This window comes from Callorhinus ursinus, unplaced genomic scaffold (assembly GCF_003265705.2).
Source record: "Callorhinus ursinus isolate GAN/ISIS: 27379988/994484 unplaced genomic scaffold, GSC_fseal_2.0 scaffold1, whole genome shotgun sequence".
In the NCBI taxonomy this organism is placed as follows: Eukaryota; Metazoa; Chordata; class Mammalia; order Carnivora; family Otariidae; genus Callorhinus; species Callorhinus ursinus.
This window is the reverse complement of record NW_027397063.1, coordinates 63,764,485-63,764,817: the sequence shown is the minus strand read 5'-3', so window position 1 is coordinate 63,764,817 and position 333 is coordinate 63,764,485.

Genomic DNA, 333 nt, shown 5'->3' with positions numbered 1-333 from the left:
TAATACTATGTTGAATAGCAGTGGTGAGAGTGGACATCCCTGCCGCGTTCCTGACCTTAGGGGAAAAGCTCTCAGCCTTTCCCCATTGAGAATGATATTCGCTGTAGGTTTTTCATAGATGGCTTTTATGATATTGAGGTATGTACCCTCTATCCCTATACTCTGAAGAGTTTTGATCAAGAAAGGATGCTGTACTTTGTCAAATGCTTTTTCTGCATCTATTGAGAGGATCATATGATTCTTGCTCTTTCTTTTGTTAATGTATTGTATCACGTTGATTGATTTGCGGATGTTGAACCAGCCTTGCAGCCCAGGGATAAATCCCACTTGGTC